The 13,349-nt window shown below is 48.2% G+C and overlaps 1 long non-coding RNA gene across 1 annotated transcript; it reads right to left on the reverse strand.

Moving 5' to 3' along the window:
• Positions 1-912: 912 nt before the first annotated feature.
• LOC306763645 lies at positions 913-12,829 on the reverse strand. Its single transcript, XR_013771530.1, has 3 exons — positions 12,700-12,829; positions 1,899-2,025; positions 913-1,807 (listed from the first exon to the last, which is right to left on the reverse strand). It is a non-coding gene; the product is annotated as an uncharacterized lncRNA (long non-coding RNA).
• Positions 12,830-13,349: the final 520 nt, after the last annotated feature.

Genomic DNA, 13,349 nt, shown 5'->3' on the forward strand with positions numbered 1-13,349 from the left:
TGTCATGTGGTCAGTAGCTTGGTGGAATAACTGTCATGTGGTCAGTAGCTTGGTGGAATAACTGTCATGTGGTCAGTAGCTTGGTGGAATAACTGTCATGTGGTCAGTAGCTGGGTGGAATAACTGTCATGTGGTCAGTAGCTGAGAGGAATAACTGTCATGTGGTCAGTAGCTGAGAGGAATAACTGTCATGTGGTCAGTAGCTGAGTGGAATAACTGTCATGTGGTCAGTAGCTGAGTGGAATAACTGTCATGTGGTCAGTAGCTGAGTGGAATAACTGTCATGTGGTCAGTAGCTGAGTGGAATAACTGTCATGTGGTCAGTAGCTTGGTGGAATAACTGTCATGTGGTCAGTAGCTGAGTGGAATAACTGTCATGTGGTCAGTAGCTGAGTGGAATAATTGTCATGTGGTCAGTAGCTTGGTGGAATAACTCATGTGGTCAGTAGCTGAGTGGAATAACTGTCATGTGGTCAGTAGCTGAGTGGAATAACTGTCATGTGGTCAGTAGCTGAGTGGAATAACTGTCATGTGGTCAGTAGCTTGGTGGAATAACTGTCATGTGGTCAGTAGCTGAGTGGAATAACTGTCATGTGGTCAGTAGCTGAGTGGACTAAGAACAATCAGGTCAGTTTGTTTAGAAAAACACCTTAGCATCTATCTACCAAAGTTCATTTCACCATCAGTCAAACTTTTTAATATTATTCTCCATCTTCTCTTAAATATTCTTCTGCTGTTTTTCTGTAGAAGTTCACATATTTATTTAAGTACTGACTATATGACACCTGGTCTATAATGACCTGCTCTGCAGTGTATTTGGGCCTGTGCAGCTGAACTGATCTCAGGGACTCCAAGCTGGATAAATGCAGTTCTTTATTGTAACATTATTTAGATATTTCAGTATTGATCGGTCCATGACAACTAATTAGTCTTTTCAGATAACTATTTTGTTAAAAGCACAGATCAGGGGTCAGCAACTGGATTAGGCCCAGGGCCACATTTTTTTCTGACCAAATAAATAGCCAAAATTACCCCTTTACAGCTAAAACCTGATTTTTCTTTTTTTTCTACAAGTATTTTAAATGGAAACTATACATGTTATTTCTTTAATGTGTGATTCATACATATACAAGTGTTATTGTAAAATTTTTATGGGCTCTAGTGTGATTGTGTGAGTTTATTGACCAGCAAATGAGAAAGTGGGTCAAGGACATACCAGAATTGAACCTTACACCTGGCTACTGTACCAGGGGAACTAAACACCTACTTGCACATTTAACTCCCACAAAACTAGTTATTTTCCTGGTCCTTCAGTCTGATATTTTTGGTCCTGAAGTGCAACATTGCTTTTGTGGCTTAGTAGCCGTGCTGCTCTGATCTGTTGCCTCCACTGTCTGAAAACTCAGACAGAAACAGCTGTAAAATTTCTGCTTCCAAACCTGCTCTTTAGGCTGAAAGTTCCCCTGACTTTCCAGCTTCTGGGTGGACTCCCTTCACTGCACCCAGCAGCAGTGAAGCAGACCCAGGACCCTGCTGGAACTAGAGGGGGTTTATTGCTAAAGCGTGTAGTAAAACATTCACTGCTAAACAGGAAGTTTCTCACAGCTAACTTCCTTTGTTCATGGCACAGCAGTACGTCTCTCTCTCCTCTCTCTTGCTTGACCAGTCTAAAAGTGGCCACGCTGTTCTGTTAACACAGCGCTGCAAACAGCACTGTGTCTGCGTGTCCTGAACCTCTGGGTTGCCTCCGTCCCACAGCCCCGCCAGCCTGTGTTGTAGCGTTGCTGTGATGGCGTAGAGCCTGCACCTGATGAGAAATAAAACAGAGTGGAGCCACAGAGTGGGTTTGAGGAGCGGGTGGCAGCTTAGTTTCAGAACATCTATTTACAATGACTTACGCTGGTTTTAGTTTCCGGGGCTAGACTCAAAACATCCGTGCTGAAACACCGCTGGCGACACCACTGCTTAAGAGATTGTTCTGATTTCATCTTTATCTGGAACAAAGATGATGTCATCATAGAGTTCCTGAAATATAATGAAGATTACATCACTGGAAAAAAAAAAAATCACTAAAATCCTGGTTGTTCATTAGTTTTCCTCATGATGATGGTGTGTTTGGTTCAGATTGATGTGTGGACATCAGGAGAATTCCCAGTGCTGTATCTGGACTGACATTTTAAATCAGCTGCTATCTGTTTGAGCTGAATGCCTTTTCCTCTCACCGATCCTAACAATGGCCAGAGAACGGAGAGAAGCCAACACTCTGGGGAGGATTTTTTCTTCAGGAATTCTCTGAAGCTGCTCGGCTGGAAGTTCCCAGCCTGCCCTTATAAGGGCAGTTTGCTATTACGAGGAGCATGGAAAATAGGATGGCTGCGTTGGATAAACATTCCCTATTTCAGTGTGAGATTGCTCCCACTGATACCCCCAACCCCCCCACATCCCCGGCCTCATACATTCCTTCTTCCAGTCGCACTTTAAAGGCAGCAGAGGGAGAGCAGCAGCTCGTATCGGACTCCATCCTGCTCCGGCCCAAACAACTCCATATTAAGAAGAAAGTCTCCAGCTTTCACACAGACATGTTCTCACCAGGAGAGATGTCCCACAGAAGGTCATTTCTTCAGGAAGTCATTTCTTCTCATCAGCCACGACCCCCCCCCGCCCCTGCCCCGGGAGTTCACTGCAGGCCTGAGATCCCTTCTTCATCACAGTTCTTCTGGGATTTAACTCTACAGACAAACATCAGGGTCAGAGCTGCAGCTCATTCCACAGGAAGTCACCACACACTGATACGTTTTCATTCACACATCAGTGAACAGACTTGCGTGGACTCGAGTGGCAGATGAGCTTATTCCAGGTGTGAACAGGTTTCATGGCTGTGTGTGAGGGATGATTCCACCTTCATACGTGGTGGGATCATGGACTGACCTCGTGCTTCTGCGCGAACCCGTCAAAAGTTACCCGAAGTTACTGGGAGAGAAATGGCTGCAGGAATATATTTCGATGTGTAAACAGCTGGATGTGCCACAGCTCCATCAGCCTCAGTGTGTTTAGATAGACTGTGATAACAGTCAGATCCATCTCTCCACTTAAACCAAACATTGCCTAATATGGTCATCTTTCTCCGTCCCTCAGCTCTTTAAATCACACACAGGAAGGGCTCCATTTACTGCATCTGTCTGTCACACTCTGCAGGACACACAAACACAAGTAACGGTGACGATGTCCAGAAACTGCAGCTTCCTCCGACAGCATCGCAGCAGTCTGAACTTCCTCATCATCATCACCTTCATCAGCTCCAGTAGCTGCAGACTGCTTTCTGAGTTTGCTGAGTCACATCAGTTTTTATTTGTAGAGATAACGACTCTAAAACTGGGAAACTGTGACATGGAGATGAAGGAAGATGAGAGACGGGCACCAAAATCCTGCTTTTCATCTTTTATTTTCCCCTCTGTGACTTCCTGTTTGCTGCACCGACTCCTCATGTCAACGTTGTTCTGGGAACCGCGCTCCCAAGAGACGGGGGGGGAGACGGGTCAGTACCCTTCAGAACTCAAACCACTCTGTACGTATTTAGGACACAAATACTCTTCCTCTTCTTCCTCCTCTGCATATGTCATCCTTACATCATTCATTACAGAACCTGGTCCACACCAGACCCTGGTCCACACCAGACCCTGGTCCACACCAGACCCTGGTCCACACCAGAACCTGGTCCACACCAGACCCTGGTCCACACCAGACCCTGGTCCACACCAGAACCTGGTCCACACCAGACCCTGGTCCACACCAGAACCTGGTCCACACCAGAACCTGGTCCACACCAGACCCTGGTCCACACCAGAACCTGGTCCACACCAGACCCTGGTCCACACCAGACCCTGGTCCACACCAGACCCTGGTCCACACCAGAACCTGGTCCACACCAGACCCTGGTCCACACCAGAACCTGGTCCACACCAGACCCTGGTCCACACCAGAACATGGTCCACACCAGAACCTGGTCCACACCAGAACCTGGTCCACACCAGACCCTGGTCCACACCAGAACCTGGTCCACACCAGACCCTGGTCCACACCAGAACCTGGTCCACACCAGACCCTGGTCCACACCAGAACATGGTCCACACCAGAACCTGGTCCACACCAGACCCTGGTCCACACCAGAACCTGGTCCACACCAGACCCTGGACCACACCAGAACCTGGTCCACACCAGAACATGGTCCACACCAGACCCTGGACCACACCAGAACCTGGTCCACACCAGAACCTGGTCCACACCAGACCCTGGACCACACCAGAACCTGGTCCACACCAGACCCTGCAAACTTCATAGTTCTTCACTTGACCCACATGAATCTTCTGGAGGAGGAAGGAGGAGGATGAGGGGACACAGATGAGGTGTCGTGAAACCTCAGTGAGAACCGTCTGGACTGACAATCATAAAAGTTTTAGCTTCTAAAAGTTTTCTTTTTTATGTTTTTGTTTGTTTGGGGTAGAAATAAATAAATAAATAAATAAATAAATAAGAGAAGCTGTTTCAGCCTATCAGTACCAACACGAAGCATCTTCCTGTTTAACCGTCTCTCCATTTGCATCAACCAGGAAAACTGCATTTCTACAGGAAAATCTCTTTTTAAAGATTCATGTCCCGTTTCTGGTTCTATGTGGGTCTGTGTGGGTCTATGTAGGTCTATGTGGGTCTATGTGGGTCTGTGTGGTTCTATGTGGGTCTATGTAGGTCTATGTGGGTCTATGTGGGTCTATGTGGGTCTATGTGGGTCTGTGTGGTTCTATGTGGGTCTATGTAGGTCTATGTGGGTCTATGTGGGTCTATGTGGGTCTATGTAGGTCTATGTGGGTCTATGTGGGTCTATGTGGGTCTGTGTGGGTCTATGTGGGTCTATGTGGGTCTATGTGGGTCTATGTAGGTCTATGTGGGTCTGTGTGGGTCTGTGTGGTTCTATGTGGGTCTATGTAGGTCTGTGTGGGTCTGTGTGGGTCTGTGTGGTTCTATGTGGGTCTATGTAGGTCTATGTGGGTCTATGTGGGTCTGTGTGGGTCTGTGTGGTTCTATGTGGGTCTATGTAGGTCTGTGTGGGTCTATGTGGGTCTGTGTGGGTCTGTGTGGTTCTATGTGGGTCTATGTAGGTCTATGTGGGTCTATGTGGGTCTGTGTGGGTCTGTGTGGTTCTATGTGGGTCTATGTAGGTCTGTGTGGGTCTATGTGGGTCTATGTAGGTCTGTGTGGTTCTATGTGGATCTATGTGGGTCTGTGTGGTTCTATGTGGGTCTGTGTGGGTCTGTGTGGTTCTATGTGGGTCTATGTAGGTCTGTGTAGGTCTGTGTGGGTCTATGTGGGTCTATGTGGGTCTGTGTGGGTCTATGTGGGTCTGTGTGGCTCTGTGTGGGTCTGTGTGGTTCTATGTGGATCTATGTGGGTCTGTGTGGTTCTATGTGGGTCTATGTGGGTCTGTGTGGGTCTATGTGGGTCTGTGTGGGTCTGTGTGGGTCTGTGTGGTTCTATGTGGATCTATGTGGGTCTGTGTGGGTCTGTGTGGTTCTATGTGGATCTATGTGGGTCTGTGTGGTTCTATGTGGGTCTATGTGGGTCTATGTGGGTCTGTGTGGGTCTATGTGGGTCTATGTGGATCTATGTGGGTCTGTGTGGTTCTATGTGGGTCTATGTGGATCTATGTGGGTCTGTGTGGGTCTGTGTGGTTCTATGTGGGTCTATGTGGGTCTATGTGGATCTATGTGGGTCTGTGTGGTTCTATGTGGGTCTATGTGGATCTATGTGGGTCTGTGTGGGTCTGTGTGGTTCTATGTGGGTCTATGTGGGTCTATGTGGATCTATGTGGGTCTGTGTGGTTCTATGTGGGTCTATGTGGATCTATGTGGGTCTGTGTGGGTCTGTGTGGTTCTATGTGGGTCTATGTAGGTCTGTGTAGGTCTGTGTGGGTCTATGTGGGTCTATGTGGGTCTGTGTGGGTCTATGTGGGTCTGTGTGGCTCTATGTGGGTCTATGTGGGTCTGTGTGGTTCTATGTGGGTCTGTGTGGGTCTGTGTGGTTCTATGTGGGTCTGTGTGGGTCTATGTGGGTCTGTGTGGCTCTATGTGGGTCTATGTGGGTCTGTGTGGTTCTATGTGGGTCTATGTGGGTCTGTGTGGTTCTATGTGGGTCTGTGTGGCTCTATGTAGGTCTATGTGGGTCTGTGTGGTTCTATGTGGGTCTATGTGGGTCTGTGTGGTTCTATGTGGGTCTATGTGGATCTATGTGGGTCTGTGTGGGTCTGTGTGGTTCTATGTGGGTCTATGTAGGTCTGTGTAGGTCTGTGTGGGTCTATGTGGGTCTATGTGGGTCTGTGTGGGTCTATGTGGGTCTGTGTGGCTCTATGTGGGTCTATGTGGGTCTGTGTGGTTCTATGTGGGTCTATGTGGGTCTGTGTGGTTCTATGTGGGTCTGTGTGGCTCTATGTAGGTCTATGTGGGTCTGTGTGGTTCTATGTGGGTCTATGTGGGTCTGTGTGGGTCTATGTGGGTCTGTGTGGTTCTATGTAGGTCTATGTGGGTCTGTGTGGTTCTATGTGGGTCTATGTGGGTCTGTGTGGGTCTATGTGGGTCTGTGTGGTTCTATGTAGGTCTATGTGGGTCTGTGTGGTTCTATGTGGGTCTGTGTGGTTCTATGTGGGTCTGTGTGGGTCTGTGTGGGTCTATGTAGGTCTGTGTGGGTCTATGTAGGTCTATGTGGGTCTGTGTGGGTCTGTGTGGGTCTGTGTGGGTCTATGTGGGTCTATGTAGGTCTATGTGGGTCTGTGTGGGTCTGTGTGGGTCTATGTAGGTCTATGTAGGTCTGTGTGGGTCTGTGTGGGTCTGTGTGGGTCTATGTAGGTCTGTGTGGGTCTGTGTGGGTCTGTGTGGGTCTATGTGGGTCTGTGTGGGTCTGTGTGGGTCTATGTAGGTCTATGTAGGTCTGTGTGGGTCTGTGTGGGTCTATGTAGGTCTGTGTGGGTCTGTGTGGGTCTGTGTGGGTCTATGTGGGTCTATGTAGGTCTATGTGGGTCTGTGTGGGTCTATGTAGGTCTATGTAGGTCTATGTGGGTCTGTGTGGGTCTATGTAGGTCTATGTAGGTCTATGTAGGTCTGTGTGGGTCTGTGTGGGTCTATGTAGGTCTATGTAGGTCTGTGTGGGTCTGTGTGGGTCTATGTAGGTCTATGTAGGTCTATGTGGGTCTGTGTGGGTCTATGTAGGTCTATGTAGGTCTATGTAGGTCTGTGTGGGTCTGTGTGGGTCTATGTAGGTCTATGTAGGTCTATGTGGGTCTGTGTGGGTCTATGTGGGTTTGTGTGGGTCTATGTAGGTCTATGTGGGTCTGTGTGGGTCTGTGTGGGTCTATGTAGGTCTATGTAGGTCTGTGTGGGTCTGTGTGGGTCTATGTGGGTCTGTGTGGGTCTGTGTGGGTCTGTGTGGGTCTATGTAGGTCTATGTGGGTCTGTGTGGGTCTATGTAGGTCTATGTGGGTCTGTGTGGGTCTATGTAGGTCTATGTGGGTCTATGTGGGTCTGTGTGGGTCTGTGTGGTTCTATGTGGGTCTATGTAGGTCTATGTGGGTCTATGTGGGTCTGTGTGGGTCTGTGTGGTTCTATGTGGGTCTATGTAGGTCTGTGTGGGTCTATGTGGGTCTATGTAGGTCTGTGTGGTTCTATGTGGATCTATGTGGGTCTGTGTGGTTCTATGTGGGTCTGTGTGGGTCTGTGTGGTTCTATGTGGGTCTATGTAGGTCTGTGTAGGTCTGTGTGGGTCTATGTGGGTCTATGTGGGTCTGTGTGGGTCTATGTGGGTCTGTGTGGCTCTGTGTGGGTCTGTGTGGTTCTATGTGGATCTATGTGGGTCTGTGTGGTTCTATGTGGGTCTATGTGGGTCTGTGTGGGTCTATGTGGGTCTGTGTGGGTCTGTGTGGGTCTGTGTGGTTCTATGTGGATCTATGTGGGTCTGTGTGGGTCTGTGTGGTTCTATGTGGATCTATGTGGGTCTGTGTGGTTCTATGTGGGTCTATGTGGGTCTATGTGGGTCTGTGTGGGTCTATGTGGGTCTATGTGGATCTATGTGGGTCTGTGTGGTTCTATGTGGGTCTATGTGGATCTATGTGGGTCTGTGTGGGTCTGTGTGGTTCTATGTGGGTCTATGTGGGTCTATGTGGATCTATGTGGGTCTGTGTGGTTCTATGTGGGTCTATGTGGATCTATGTGGGTCTGTGTGGGTCTGTGTGGTTCTATGTGGGTCTATGTGGGTCTATGTGGATCTATGTGGGTCTGTGTGGTTCTATGTGGGTCTATGTGGATCTATGTGGGTCTGTGTGGGTCTGTGTGGTTCTATGTGGGTCTATGTAGGTCTGTGTAGGTCTGTGTGGGTCTATGTGGGTCTATGTGGGTCTGTGTGGGTCTATGTGGGTCTGTGTGGCTCTATGTGGGTCTATGTGGGTCTGTGTGGTTCTATGTGGGTCTGTGTGGGTCTGTGTGGTTCTATGTGGGTCTGTGTGGGTCTATGTGGGTCTGTGTGGCTCTATGTGGGTCTATGTGGGTCTGTGTGGTTCTATGTGGGTCTATGTGGGTCTGTGTGGTTCTATGTGGGTCTGTGTGGCTCTATGTAGGTCTATGTGGGTCTGTGTGGTTCTATGTGGGTCTATGTGGGTCTGTGTGGTTCTATGTGGGTCTATGTGGATCTATGTGGGTCTGTGTGGGTCTGTGTGGTTCTATGTGGGTCTATGTAGGTCTGTGTAGGTCTGTGTGGGTCTATGTGGGTCTATGTGGGTCTGTGTGGGTCTATGTGGGTCTGTGTGGCTCTATGTGGGTCTATGTGGGTCTGTGTGGTTCTATGTGGGTCTATGTGGGTCTGTGTGGTTCTATGTGGGTCTGTGTGGCTCTATGTAGGTCTATGTGGGTCTGTGTGGTTCTATGTGGGTCTATGTGGGTCTGTGTGGGTCTATGTGGGTCTGTGTGGTTCTATGTAGGTCTATGTGGGTCTGTGTGGTTCTATGTGGGTCTATGTGGGTCTGTGTGGGTCTATGTGGGTCTGTGTGGTTCTATGTAGGTCTATGTGGGTCTGTGTGGTTCTATGTGGGTCTGTGTGGTTCTATGTGGGTCTGTGTGGGTCTGTGTGGGTCTATGTAGGTCTGTGTGGGTCTATGTAGGTCTATGTGGGTCTGTGTGGGTCTGTGTGGGTCTGTGTGGGTCTATGTGGGTCTATGTAGGTCTATGTGGGTCTGTGTGGGTCTGTGTGGGTCTATGTAGGTCTATGTAGGTCTGTGTGGGTCTGTGTGGGTCTGTGTGGGTCTATGTAGGTCTGTGTGGGTCTGTGTGGGTCTGTGTGGGTCTATGTGGGTCTGTGTGGGTCTGTGTGGGTCTATGTAGGTCTATGTAGGTCTGTGTGGGTCTGTGTGGGTCTATGTAGGTCTGTGTGGGTCTGTGTGGGTCTGTGTGGGTCTATGTGGGTCTATGTAGGTCTATGTGGGTCTGTGTGGGTCTATGTAGGTCTATGTAGGTCTATGTGGGTCTGTGTGGGTCTATGTAGGTCTATGTAGGTCTATGTAGGTCTGTGTGGGTCTGTGTGGGTCTATGTAGGTCTATGTAGGTCTGTGTGGGTCTGTGTGGGTCTATGTAGGTCTATGTAGGTCTATGTGGGTCTGTGTGGGTCTATGTAGGTCTATGTAGGTCTATGTAGGTCTGTGTGGGTCTGTGTGGGTCTATGTAGGTCTATGTAGGTCTATGTGGGTCTGTGTGGGTCTATGTGGGTTTGTGTGGGTCTATGTAGGTCTATGTGGGTCTGTGTGGGTCTGTGTGGGTCTATGTAGGTCTATGTAGGTCTGTGTGGGTCTGTGTGGGTCTATGTGGGTCTGTGTGGGTCTGTGTGGGTCTGTGTGGGTCTATGTAGGTCTATGTGGGTCTGTGTGGGTCTATGTAGGTCTATGTGGGTCTGTGTGGGTCTATGTAGGTCTATGTGGGTCTATGTAGGTCTATGTGGGTCTGTGTGGGTCTGTGTGGGTCTATGTGGGTCTATGTAGGTCTATGTGGGTCCTTGTAGGTCTATGTGGGTCTGTGTGGGTCTATGTGGGTCTGTGTGGGTCTGTGTGGGTCTATGTAGGTCTGTGTGGGTCTGTGTGGGTCTATGTGGGTCTATGTAGATCTATGTAGGTCTGTGTAGGTCTATGTAGGTCTGTGTAGGTCTGTGTGGGTCTGTGTGGGTCTGTGTGGGTCTATGTAGGTCTGTGTGGGTCTATGTAGGTCTATGTAGGTCTATGTGGGTCTATGTAGGTCTATGTAGGTCTATGTAGGTCTGTGTACGTCTATGTAGGTCTGTGTGGGTCTATGTGGGTCTATGTGGGTCTGTGTGGGTCTGTGTGGGTCTATGTGGGTCTGTGTGGGTCTGTGTGGGTCTATGTGGGTCTGTGTGGGTCTGTGTGGGTCTGTGTGGGTCTATGTAGGTCTGTGTGGGTCTGTGTGGGTCTATGTGGGTCTATGTGGGTCTGTGTGGGTCTATGTAGGTCTATGTGGGTCTGTGTGGGTCTATGTGGGTCTATGTGGGTCTGTGTGGGTCTATGTGGGTCTGTGTGGGTCTGTGTGGGTCTGTGTGGGTCTATGTGGGTCTGTGTGGGTCTGTGTGGGTCTATGTAGGTCTGTGTGGGTCTGTGTGGGTCTGTGTGGGTCTGTGTGGGTCTGTGTGGGTCTGTGTGGGTCTATGTGGGTCTGTGTGGGTCTGTGTGGGTCTATGTAGGTCTGTGTGGGTCTGTGTGGGTCTGTGTGGGTCTATGTGGGTCTGTGTGGGTCTGTGTGGGTCTGTGTGGGTCTATGTGGGTCTGTGTGGGTCTGTGTGGGTCTATGTGGGTCTGTGTGGGTCTATGTGGGTCTGTGTGGGTCTGTGTGGGTCTATGTGGGTCTGTGTGGGTCTATGTGGGTCTGTGTGGGTCTGTGTGGGTCTATGTGGGTCTGTGTGGGTCTGTGTGGGTCTGTGTGGGTCTATGTAGGTCTGTGTGGGTCTGTGTGGGTCTATGTAGGTCTGTGTGGGTCTGTGTGGGTCTATGTGGGTCTATGTAGGTCTGTGTGGGTCTGTGTGGGTCTGTGTAGGTCTGTGTGGGTCTGTGTGGGTCTATGTGGGTCTGTGTGGGTCTGTGTGGGTCTATGTGGGTCTGTGTGGGTCTGTGTGGGTCTGTGTGGGTCTATGTAGGTCTGTGTGGGTCTGTGTGGGTCTGTGTGGGTCTGTGTGGGTCTATGTGGGTCTGTGTGGGTCTGTGTGGGTCTATGTAGGTCTGTGTGGGTCTGTGTGGGTCTGAGTGGGTCTATGTGGGTCTATGTGGGTCTGTGTGGGTCTGTGTGGGTCTATGTAGGTCTATGTGGGTCTGTGTGGGTCTGTGTGGGTCTATGTAGGTCTGTGTGGGTCTGTGTGGGTCTATGTAGGTCTATGTGGGTCTGTGTGGGTCTGTGTGGGTCTATGTAGGTCTATGTGGGTCTATGTGGGTCTGTGTGGGTCTGTGTGGGTCTATGTAGGTCTATGTGGGTCTGTGTGGGTCTCCATGGGTCGCTGTGCATTTCTGTGTGTTAGCACCATAAAGAAGCAGACATTCCGTCTGTTTATTTACAATAACAACAAATAATGGATTGTGTTTTTAAGGCATTTTGAAGAAGCACAACTGGTTTTACGGTCAATCTATTATCTGGTATTATCCATTTTCATCCACTCTTCATTCAGACCCCAGAATGGTCAGACCGACGGAAACATGACAACCAAACACCACTAAACATCTCGATTCATGCACCAGCGATGCCAACACTGGAGGCCAGGAGGGTCACTACGACAGACTGATTGAAGCCAGATTCAAACAATTAAAAGACAAACTGTTCAACTAATTTCTAACATGCAGAGATGGTTTTCTCTGGATGAGTTCTTCCTGCTCAGCTGTCTCTGGATGTAAAATCTAACTGGGTGGCTTTGTTACAATCTGCTGAAGCTGAAGTTTCATTAATGTGATGACTTGAGCGTTTGTAGAAGTGTCTCATGAATTAAGAGAAACTTCAGAAAATCTTGTTTTTATTTCCAACCTTCATGAAGATCTTTGTCAGGATCCATCATCATCATCATTCTGACAACTTAACTCTACAACATGTCTACACACATGATCACACCGGGACATCATCAAGGCAATAAGATATTTAGACATTTTATTCTTCCCAAATAAATCTATTTGATTGATTTATTTCTCATTTTTACTTCTTACTGTAATCACTGCAAACCTTTTTATATTATTTGAATTTTTATTACCTAACTGAAATAAAGATTTAAAATAAAGTAACTACGGAGCTCTCACAGCAAAAGGAAAGTGCAAAGTTGGATACAATGAGTGACCTTTCATTTACTAAGTGAACAGTGCAAACCTTCCCCATCATCATCTTACATGTACTCTATTTAATCCTCATTTGTTTATTCAACATTTTGCACACAAAGGTTTATCCATTTCTTCAGACTGGTGAACAGATAAATGTTGTACATTAAAACAAGTGAAACAAGAGTTAAATATTCAAGAGTGCCAGAATAAATAAAGTGTGTTTGCATTCATTCGGTTGATCTGACTCTGTGGCACTCCTGCTGCATGGGATCCCTCTGAGACCTCACTTTAAACACAGTGGGAATATTCTGTTAACATACCTAGATCAGATCAGCATGAGCTTCGTATGGAGCTGCACACATCTTCATCCCTGAGATCTTCTGCTCCTGAAGAATGGAAGTGATGAGATGAGAATCAGGTTCAAGATCCTTTCTTCTTCTTCTTATGGTGGGTGAGGTTTTACATCAGACTGAAAAAGTTGGGTCTCTCCTCTCTGTTCACCCTCTTATGAAGTTTCCAAACCTCAAATTCCACTGTTGCCTTGTATGGTGACATGGGGCGGAGCTTAGCCAGGGAAACGTGATGGATTGGCTGATGATGAAGGCACAAAGAGGAGGACCAGTGATCTGTAGAATAAGTCTGGGAAATACAGAAAATGGAAAAGAAGGAAAACAGTGGTAAAGGTAAAAATGAAGGAGAAGAAGGTGGAAGAGTGGAGATGAGAACGATGGGAAGAAAAATGGAAGGAGGGTGTGAGAACATTGAGTTCATGAGGGAAAGAGCAAACCAACCATTCATTTTTCATCTATATTTGGGATTATTATTCTGAAACATAGGAGGAAGAGGGGGAGTCAGATGGGGAAGATGAGGAGGATGGAGATGAAGAGGTGGAGTCAGACAGGGGGATGAAGGGGAGTCAGATGGGGAGGATGAGGGGGAGCTAGTTGGATGGATGAGGAGGATAGGAAAG

Source organism: Telmatherina bonti, assembly GCF_933228915.1.
Source record: "Telmatherina bonti genome assembly, chromosome: 12".
Lineage (NCBI taxonomy): Eukaryota > Metazoa > Chordata > Actinopteri > Atheriniformes > Telmatherinidae > Telmatherina > Telmatherina bonti.